The sequence below is a fragment of the Aphelocoma coerulescens genome, chromosome 20, assembly GCF_041296385.1.
Source record: "Aphelocoma coerulescens isolate FSJ_1873_10779 chromosome 20, UR_Acoe_1.0, whole genome shotgun sequence".
NCBI lineage: Eukaryota > Metazoa > Chordata > Aves > Passeriformes > Corvidae > Aphelocoma > Aphelocoma coerulescens.
The window spans coordinates 6530327-6540122 of NC_091033.1; the positions used below are offsets into that span (position 1 = coordinate 6530327).

A 9796-nucleotide genomic window follows, 5' to 3' on the forward strand; every position below is an offset into this window, starting at 1 on the left:
CAGATTTACACCACAGAAAGGCAGACTCCCTAAACGAATATTGAGAAATTAGTCTTGGAACATAAACTTGGAGAGAAAACCTCCAAGTGTTTGTACTGGAAACCCTATCCTGAGGCTGCAGCAGCTTTCGAATTGCAGCAGGGAGCATCAACCCCCGGTCAGCAGGGATCCTGGCGTCCTCCTGCACCTCCTCACCTCCTCTGTCTCCCCACACTGCAATGCTCTGTTCCCAGCCAGCCCTTCCAAACTGCTCACCCTCTTGTTGCCACCACCCAGGCTGAGCTCCACAGTCTGGACTGGCTGCCCCTGCCGCACAGAGAGCCCTCACCCTTCTGGGACATGATCCAGCCCAGCTCCTCACTGGGGGCTTTGGGGGTGTTGGGTTTGGAGGCTTTGAAGGATGGAAACTTAGGGGGGCTGGGACTGAGCCTGGGGATGGCAGGAGAAAAAGGAGGCGAGAGGCCCTCTTATTGCTGCCTCCTGGAGGAACTGGAGCATGCCCAGAAACAATAAATGTCCAGCAATGATTTGATGTGAGTTAGGATGGAAAAGCATCACAGAGGGTGCGTCTGAGACAAATTCACTTTAAACTTCAGTGAACTCTTGAACAAATTCTTGTGCCTTTGCAAAGCTGTGTTCCATATGGGCCAGGAATCCTTGGAAAGGGGGCTGTTCCCTCGCTGGGATGCAGAACCTGCTCAGGACACCTTTGGCCAGTGCTGCAGATGGGGAAAGGCGAGGTCAGGGATGGCTGGGCTGGCACAGGAACACGGGAGGGAGCAGAGGTGCTGGATGTCATGCAGAGAGGATATGCTGCCTCAGCTCCCTGTTAGTCCAGGGGGCATTCAGGAGCAGACCTAGCAGGGGTCAGGTCCAGACATGGCATTGCTGGCAGGATGCTTCACTGGGTGCAACACTCTTTGCACCCAAAATATTCTCCAGCACATCTGTCTTGCATGATGCAGACTGCAATATATTGTAAGAATGAGCTGCAAACCTAGAAGAAGAGGCAAAAGCTTCTCCCAGGTTACTGCAGGTAAAATCAGAGAGAGCAACCACCATGGAATCATGGAATATCCTGAGCTGGAAGAGACCCACAAGGATCGTAGAGCCCAACTCCTGGCCCTGCACAGGACAACCCCAGAGCACCTGAGAGCGTGGTCCAAACACTTCTTGAACCATGGTCGAGGTCTTTGTGGACTTGCCATACACCACCTCTCCGGTCCCACACAGTGATGGGGACAGAACTCTCTGTCCCAGCTGGCACTGGCCCCTGAAGCAGGACTGGAAGAGGACTCAGGTAGGATTTGGGGCACCTTCTGGGAGTATCAGCAGCCTTTCAAAGCCCACATTTGATTTCAGCACCCTTGGCTCAGCCTAGGGGCTGAGCTCTTTTGGGAAGCTCCAGTTTCCTCATGGCACAGGGCAGCTTTCCCTGTGTGGAAACAGACAGCTGGAACTGGAGCCCCTCAGCACTGTGCCACTCTTGCAGGGGCATCACACCTCCCTGGCTCTCACAGCCCATTTTAGGCAAATTCTGCACATCTGGCTGGAGCCCCCAGATCCAAAACTCCCTGTGCAGGACTGCAGGTGGACAGATGGTTATCATCCTTCCCTGACCTAAGCAGATTATTCTTGCTTCCTAGGCCAAACCTCTCGGAAAGGAAGGATCACATCAGGTGTGCAAAGCAGGCATAAATGCCACCCAAACCAATTAATTACCTCACTGATCACCACTGCTCTGCATGTGGGGCCAAGGGGAGCTGCTCCCTGCCTCCCCAGGCCCCCAGAGTCACAGTGAGTTATTCAGAGAAGGGCAATCCCTGTTTTGCTGAGAGGGGCAGAGGGAATCCAGGCCAGGACTTGTCCATCACTATCCATCCCCAGAGCACTGGAGCAGAGCCCTGGGGTCAGGCAGGTAAGGGGATCTGGGGGCCTGGTGCAGTCACCTGGAATAAGAGGGGAAGGAATGTGCAGAGACTGTGGCCTCGCTGAGGGGCTTTGGGGTGATGGGGGCTAGAAGAGGAGGGAACAAGTATCTCCTGGGGCTTTGTGGGGAGCACTGCTCTTCTGGAAATCGGGTGTCAGTCCCCAAAATAACAATGCAGCAGAGGGAAGATGCTGCATCCCACACATCCAAGGCTTGCCTGACCCCAGGGCTCAGCAGGCAGCACCTGAGCAGCCACAAAGCCACCTCACAGAGCAGTTTGGCTCTTTCCCCCATGGCTTCCATGCAGGGCTTCTGCAGCACGACAAGGGGGTCCTGCACAGGAGCATGTCTGTGCAGAAGGTCCTGGCATGCACAGCAAAAAGTATCCCAGACAAACAGAGCGAGTCCTCCAACTGCACTCCAGCACGGTTTTGGGGAGGGAGTGGGGGAAGGCCGGATGGGGGCAGCCCTGCCCTCACACCCAATAAAGTGGAGCCGTGTCTGGTTTGTATCGAAGGCAAAATGAGAGAGAAAAAGCCTCTCCAAAATGGGATTCCTTACATGACAGCATGCTGACATGCTCCGGAGTGATTTTGGCAAGAAAGGGGAATTTTGAGCAGGAGCTGGGGTTTGCAGGATTGCCCAGGCACTGGGGGAGCTTGGGGGGGCTGCTGTGCTCCCCCCTCCCCAGCCCTGCACCCTCCTGCCACCTCTGGCTCTGAAGCTGCCACCCAACCTTGGTGCTGATGTCACCAGGGCGCTGCCTTGCTGAACAGGGAACTCTTTGTAATGCAGGGGTTTGGGGGTTTATTTTTCCCCTGTTTTTCTCTCCCTATGGTCCCTTCAACTCTGGCTAAGCTGTCAGTGAGGGTGCCCAGCACCCCTGAGCTTTGCAGATTTGATGCTGGTGGTGCAGGTGTGTCCCCAGTTGGTGACAGGTCGAGTGGGCACATGAGGTGGGTAATGCTGCCCCTACCCATGGGGGAAAGGGAGCAGGAAAACATCAGGCTCCCCGGCAAAATGTCTCCCTCTAACTCCATCACCCCCTGGACTCCGAAGAGCTCCTTGGATTTCACTCTTGGACAGCAGACTGAGAGGGAGCAGGCAGTGCACCCGGGGAAGCAAGTGCCCACAAAACCTGGATTCCCGGGGAGCAGCTGCATCCCCACTGCTCTCTGGGAATGTCCCTCCAGAGCCATCTCTGCGGTTTCGGGCATCAAGTCCCCAGCCTGCGTCCCCTCAAGCTGTTTCACATCCCTCGCCGGGTCCCCGCAGGCTGGGGGAGCGCGTTTCTGCACCGCGCTGGTTTACGAGCTGCCGGCTTTGGCCCTGGCCCTGTCCTGTGCCTTATCCACGGGGATGGATCTCGGCTGGATGGGGCCAGGGACCGCGGGCGCCGCTCCCACCGACACGCGGGGGAATCGCAGGCGCTTTTTCAAGCATCTGGTGGTTGAATATTTATGAAGTAGGAGAGCAAACCAAACACCGGGAATCAAAGGAAACTGAACCTGATACTTGCATTGCTAAAACAGTCAGGAACCAGTTTCTTCCTGCCGGCTGCAGGGCAGGAGCAGCGTGCCCGCTGGGACAGTGGGGTGAGAGGGAGCAGAAGAAGCCATCAGCCAGCTCCATTCCAGCAGGGCCAAGTCGGGCTGGTGACACCGGGCACAGCTGCATGACAGCCACGCTGACTTACACCCCTGCTGCTGCTCCAGCCCCAAATATCCATCTCCTTCAGCAGGAACCCAGTCCTAAGGTCTTTTTGGGAGATTCAGTGTTGTCCCTGCATGGGTCTGGTGCAAAGAAATCCCTGTTGCTTTCCTGCCTGCAGACAGCTGGGGGACAGGAAGAGCCTCATCCATCCCGGAGAGGAAGAAACCTCTGGGTGACTGTTCCTACATGGGCTCAGAAATTTTGGGATCTCTGTGCCACAGCCTTGGCTGCCATGCCAGCAGCATCAGCTCAGGCAGCACTGGAGGCTGGGACTTGGCACAGCCAGGATGTATGTTTTTCAATCTCTCTGCATTTATTTGGTTTGATTTATTTTAAATTATTTTTAACAGTTGTTCTGAGTGCTCCATGGAGCTTTTCTTCTTAGTTAGGAACTTGAGCAAAGCTGGAGCAGAAGGGAAATATTATCAGTCAAGCTGGGATTTCTACCACGTGCAGGGGTTTTGTGGCAGCCCCATGCCCTCCAGGACCATCCACCCACACTCACACACTGACAAAGCCAAGGAAAGGGTCTGCTCCAGTCACTCAGCCCTGGGAGCACAGCATCCCATCCTTTCCCTAGCTGGCTGCTACCTTTGTGTCACCACCAAAGCTCTGCTGGTGACTTGCCTGTGTCCCTGCTCTGGGGCCACCAGGAGGACACTGGGAAGAACCTGCCCACCCACTGCAGGAGGCAGTGCAAAGGGTAGTGATAACTTTATTCTCCTCTACAACAGAGAGAGGACCTCAAGCTCAAATATCCCAAATTTCCAGGCTTCTCCATGCTGGTGGTTTCAGCCCCATCCTGGTGATGCTCTGCTATTCCCAAGGCTGACAAGCCTCACCCCCAGTGATACAGCAGCACCTTGGACACAGAGCCCAAGCTGAACCATCACTGTTCACCTTCCTTGCTTGCCAAGCAGGGCTTTCTAAAAGGCTTTAGAAGACAGATGTGTTAGAGGGTCTCACCCTTGGAGATTCCATTACTCAGAAGTGCTGTAGGAGCAGGGAATATCTCCTACCACTCCTTGTCTCTGGCAGTGTGGAGGATGGAGGGAATCCTGGAGCTGCTCAGCAGTGGTACCCATGGCCCTGGCAGGAACTCAGTGCTCTGCTGTGTCTTGGCAGCTGCTGTTCCCAGAGTTTCAGTGGATGCAGCACAAACCCCAGCATTACCTCCTGGAGGGCTTTCCAGCTCCAAAACCTCTGGATTTCCAGCACATCTGGGGAGTGGTTTGCTGGGATGAGTTTCCAATAGCGCCCATAAGCCTGTCCTGCCACTGCTCCCAAGGGATTTGGAGGGAAGGTAGGAAAATCTTCCCCACATCAGGGGCACAACTTTGGGCTGCTTGCACATCCCCAGAGGAGGCAACACCAGGAGTTGTGGATGTTCCCTGCTGCAGAGGGAATCCAGCCAAGGAGTCCAGATCTGACATCATCCCAGGAAACAGGAGAGTTTCAACATGTTCAACGGGAATGATGCAAACAAACCCATCTGTAGGAGCCTTTCATGAGTTCCCATCCCACTCCCAGCTCCCACCCATCCTCCTGTCCAGGGCTGGGCAGTGCTGGGATACAGGTCTCATCACTGGGGTGGCACAGAGCAGGGGGAGGTCAATAAATCCCTTTGCCAACAGGAGATGATGCTGGAGGAGCTCACACAGGGGCTGTGTCCCAGGAATGCTGTCAGGATGGCATGGAATGCTGGAGGCACTGCCAGCCCCAGCCCTGCCAGCTGCCTGCTCCTGGAGGGACTGGGCTAAATGGGAGAGCCCTGAAGCAGGCAGTGCTCCCGGGGGATGGGATGGGTTTGGGTCCAGGCAACCTGGCAGGGGGTATTGGTGGGGCACAGAGTGGGAAGAGGAGGGGAGGATGAATGGCTCTGCAGAAAAATCCATATCAACAATTTAATAAGACCTAAAAAAAAAAGTCTCCCAGCTGGAATTCATCAGGGAGAGCTTTCCAGGAGTAATAATAAGAAAAGCAGACTCCTGCCAGCACAATACCTTCATGCTGGCTGGGTGAGGTGTGGTCCTGGGAAGGCAGGTTGGGCAGCTGATCAGCTGAGCAGGGACCAGGGGTGCCTCTGCAGTGGGGCAGGAGCCGCCAGGCACAGAAAGCCTTGGAGAAGGGAGTCTTGGAAAGCCCTCTGAAGGCACTTGGAGCAGGGGCTGTTTCCCTGCAGACAGCCCCTCCACCCAAAGCTGGGCTGGGGGCTGGGGAACAGGCTCCTGTTCCTTCCCAGGACTGGTGGTATTAAGCCTAAAAAGGGAATTGTTGGAGTCTTTACCAAAGAAGGAAGGCCAGCTGCGCTGCTGGCAGGCAGAGCTGGGGGGAGGGATGCCACAGTCCAGCCCACAGGTCTGGGGGCTCACTCCCCTGCTTGTCCCAGGCTCCCCTTGAATGCACAGGGGCCAGATCCAGCCCTGAGGTGCTGCAGAAGCTGGTGCTGTGCATGGGCTGCTGCAGGGAGGGAGCTGCTTGGATCCCATGCATTGTGTGCAGCAGGTGTTGGGAGGCAGTGAGGGGTGAGACCTGCACTTCCCTCTGTGAATTCACCCCATTCCTTCCCTGCCTGCACGAGTTTAAACAAGGCTGCCACGGGGAGAGGAGTCATAGCTCAGCTTCTTCCCAGTCCTCCTCTATGCTCCACCTTCCACCTTCCATCCTTCACCTTCCACCTTCCATCCTCCATTCCTACCCTCCACATTCCACCCACCATTCTGTGCTCTCCATCCTTCTCTCTTCCTGCTCCCTCCTCCAAGCCCCCCAGCACCAGGTGGAACAGCAGAGGAGAGCTCTGCCCTGGGTGTGCAGAGACTTTGCACTGCCCTGCACCCCATAGAGGGCCCCTGGCCCTTCTCCCCAAGCTGGCAGATGTATTCCACACCTCCTCATTCCTCTGTCCTTGTCACCATCACCAACCAACTGAAGCTCAAGCAGAGACAGGCAAGACACGCTGTGGCTGCAGGGCTGTGCCACAGGGGCAAATCCTGCCCGGATCAGTGAGTGCTGCTGTGTCCAAAGGTCGCAGCGAGGATCAGCCAGAGGATCTGGGGGTGACACTCCCAAGTTATTTTATAATGAGGGATTGCAGCTCTTGATGGGCTGCAGGTCAAATTCACAGTTATTAGAACTTAGTAAATGTGGTTTTAACAACCATCTGGCTCTCCTTTTATATGCAATAACCATCCCATTACATCGAAATAAAATCCACATTTAAGGCTCTTAATTGCACAAGTGGCCTTTAGCTTTTTTCTCTCATCTCAAAAAAATAAAAGGAAATGTCCCATTTCCATCTGTCATAGCAGAAGAATTTGGCTGAGAGTCTCTAGCCTCCTCTTGAGGCTGGGCTGGTGCATGGGGGGTGTTTCAGCCCTGGGAGAAGGCACTGGAGCCACCCAGGCTCCCCATGGCCCCTGAGGATCCTTCCCTGGGGCAGTGGTGGGGTCAGCCACCCTGCAGCCTCCTGGAGGGGTCCCAGCAGCCCTGGGGATTGTGTGGCCATTTCCTGATACAGACTAGAATAGGGTGAGGTCAAAGACTGACCTGATAGCTTGAACAGAAGAGAAATGCCAGCTCACAGAGGATTTTGAGCTCATTTCAGTTTGGCTTTGCTCCAGTTCTGGGCAAATCATCTTCCTCTCAGCCCAGTTTCTCACCAGGAAGGGCAATGGAATGGGAAATGCCATCTCAGGTGGCCAAAATATGTCATTTGATTACTGCAAAATGTGAGGTGATGCAAACCCAACCTGGCAAAACAAAAGCCTTTTCCAGACAGAACAGTAAAATCAGGCACACTGATGCAGGACATTTTCTTCCTTCCCCCAGGAAAGCTACAGCAACAGGATTTTGCACTTCTTGGGAGCTACATCTCCCAAGGGAGAACAGGAGAGGAGTAACCCAGTACAAGGGAGCATCCTCAGCATGGCAGATGCTCAAAGCTGAGCTGAGCATCTCCTGTTGTCTCAAATGTGTTCAGGCTCAATAATTGGGGGATTTAGGTGATATTGGTGGTTCAGCACTGTGGAAACCAACCTGAGGGCAGCACACCTTGGCTGGGGTGTATAAACTACCAGGGAGCCCTTCCAGAGCTGACATCTCATCACCACTCTGGCACAGAGGGAGAAGCAGGGGCAGAGCAGGGCAGGCTGATTTCTCAGCAGTGGCTTTTCCACATTAAGCAGCTCCATGGCTCCTTGCTTTCCCCCAGCAAGGCCAAGAGCCCTGCCCATGTCACACCAAGTGCCCCCAATGCCAGGGCGAGCAGGGATGGGCGTGCAAGTGGGAGCTGCACCGGCTCCAGGGGATCTTTCCCAGAAAGCAAAAAGCACAAGTTCCCAGTGCCCTCTGCAGGAGGAAGCACAGCCCTTTTCCCCAAATTTTGGGGCCTTACAGGAGGACAGTGAGCGGTGGGATGGGTGTCTGTCACCCATGGATGGCATGCTGTGTCCCCTGTGGGGACAGGGGCACAGAGGCCCACCTGCCCATCCCCAGGGACTCGCAGGAAAAAGCCATTTTGCACCTTGACTTCTACATTGCTTCACTGGAGGAACCCAGGGATCCTGATAGCGTGGCCATGGCCATTTCCAAGAGTCACCTGAAATAATCACTGCTATTTATTCCCACAGGAAACCCAGCTTGGTTAACCGAGAAGTTTGGGTTTTGCAGAGCAGAGCTGGGGCTTAACATTACACTTGCTTTTTTGTCTCTTTTTATTTGGTACTTAAAGAAAAACAAGGGGGAAGAAATGAACAGATGGAAAACAACACCCAGCACAGCATGGGCTGTGGCACGGGATTGTTGTCCCAAGCATGGGCTCATTCCCCAGTGTGCAGCACCAATTCACATGCCAAGGAGAGGTATTAATATTTTATTTCTAATCTGCACAAAGTAGGGAGCTGGGTGATAACCCACAAAAGGCTGGCTCCCCGATCATCAAGACTTTACACTATTTATACATTTTAACAAAGGTATTAGCATTCATTGGTTGCAAATTACAGAACTTTTTTGTTAATTAGTACTCAATACCCTATTTGCTAGGTATATCTCTCATGGTTCATGCTAATTTGTCCACAGGCAGAGTCCTTCCCTCCATTTGAGTCTGGGGTCTGTTTGGAGCAGGCGGTCAATGTGTCAGTGGTTGTGATTTCACATTTCCAAAATTACCTTTTCCTCAGTCACTGTTCAGTTCCCTGACTTCACTCCAGGTGCCTCTCGGCCAGACTGCCCTTAAAACAAAAGATTAGAATCATAGAGTTAGAATAGGATATAGATTAGAATATTGTGAGTTGGAAGGGACCCACAAGGATCATGGAGTCCAACTCCTGGCCCTGCACAGGACACCCCAACAATCCCACCACGTGCCTGAGAGCGCTGTCCAAACACTTCTTGAGCTCTGGCAGCCTCGGGGCCGTGACCATTCCCTGGGGAGCCTGGGCAGTGCCCGACCGCCCTGTGGAAAAAAGAACCTTTTCCTGACATCCAGCCTAAATCTCAACTGATTCAGCACGGTAGCCAAGCGAACGAAGTTCACAATGCAACTGCTTAATCATATCACATGCACAATCACCTTGAGTATCAAATCAGCTACTGGTTAACAACTGAAAATCCCACAAGTTCCACTCAACCCCCCCCGTTCAGATCCCGAGGGGCTCGGTGTCGGGGTGACACAGCAGGCAGGGCACGGCAGGGCACAGCGTCAGACGGCGTGACACGGTGTGACACGGTGTGACACAGCACGCCACGGCGTGGCACGGCTCTGCACGGCTGCACACGGCGTGAAAATACTCATAACGCGACATAACGCGACATAACGCGACATAACGCGACATAACGCGACACAACCTGACCCGGCCATAGCCCCGGGCGCTTTCCCGCCACGGCCCCTTTAAGGCGCCCTGGCCAATCAGCTCAGCCCACATCCCCGGCAGGGGCCGCTCCCGATGCCCGCCGGGAGGCCCGTACCACTTCCTCCACCCGGGGGAGTTACTTCTGTCCTCGGCCTGGCGGTCCCGCTGCACCCCCCCTCCCCCCGCCCGCTACCTCTCCCGCTCCGCTGTTTTCACTCTCTTTCACAGTTTTTAGGTTGTCGTGGAGGGCAGTATTTGGGCTGAGGGACCCTCACATAATACGCCGTCCCTCTTACCCCCCCGT

General features: G+C 54.6%; 1 long non-coding RNA gene across 3 annotated transcripts; it reads right to left on the reverse strand.

The window, feature by feature from the left end:
* Positions 1-8499: 8499 nt before the first annotated feature.
* LOC138121017 (uncharacterized) lies at positions 8500-9535 on the reverse strand. 3 transcript variants are annotated; one of them, XR_011156041.1, is made up of 3 exons: positions 9488-9535; positions 9008-9095; positions 8500-8871 (listed from the first exon to the last, which is right to left on the reverse strand). It is a non-coding gene; the product is annotated as an uncharacterized lncRNA (long non-coding RNA). The 3 variants fall into 3 exon arrangements; XR_011156040.1 differs by having other exon boundaries at positions 9213-9529; XR_011156039.1 differs by having other exon boundaries at positions 9008-9529.
* Between the last annotated feature and the right edge of the window lie 261 nt (positions 9536-9796).